The sequence below is a fragment of the Euprymna scolopes genome, chromosome 22 (genome assembly GCF_053919585.1).
Source record: "Euprymna scolopes isolate OS-2025 chromosome 22, ASM5391958v1, whole genome shotgun sequence".
Classification (NCBI taxonomy): domain Eukaryota; kingdom Metazoa; phylum Mollusca; class Cephalopoda; order Sepiida; family Sepiolidae; genus Euprymna; species Euprymna scolopes.
The window spans coordinates 31,950,753-31,951,163 of record NC_136503.1 but is presented as its reverse complement, the minus strand read 5'-3'; positions in this window follow the sequence as shown (position 1 = coordinate 31,951,163).

Here is a 411-nt window from a genome sequence, read left to right as displayed (position 1 = left end):
CAATGTCGCATTCCTGAGTCTGTTTTACAAGTACTTTAGTGGAATGTGTTCTGATGAAATCCTAGCACTTGTGACCTCCTCGACGTACATACTCCCAACTAACGCGACAAGCAGCAAAATCCCACTTCTTTACTGCTGAGGTTCCTAGATACCGGAAAGCCTTCTACTCTAATAGTTTAATGCTTCGGGCTGCTAGACTCTGGAATTCTCTTCCTGCTTCCCTGATTGTACTAATATGCAGAAATTTAAATGTAATTATTCACAGACACCTCGCTGCCTAACTCCCCACATAGTCCCCTGTTAGACATAATTTCAAATAGTAGCCCCTTATGTCCAAGTGGCAATGTCCTTTGTTTTGTATGAAAAAAAAAGTATAAAAGAAGCTAACAAACATGTTTCATTAAACACTAT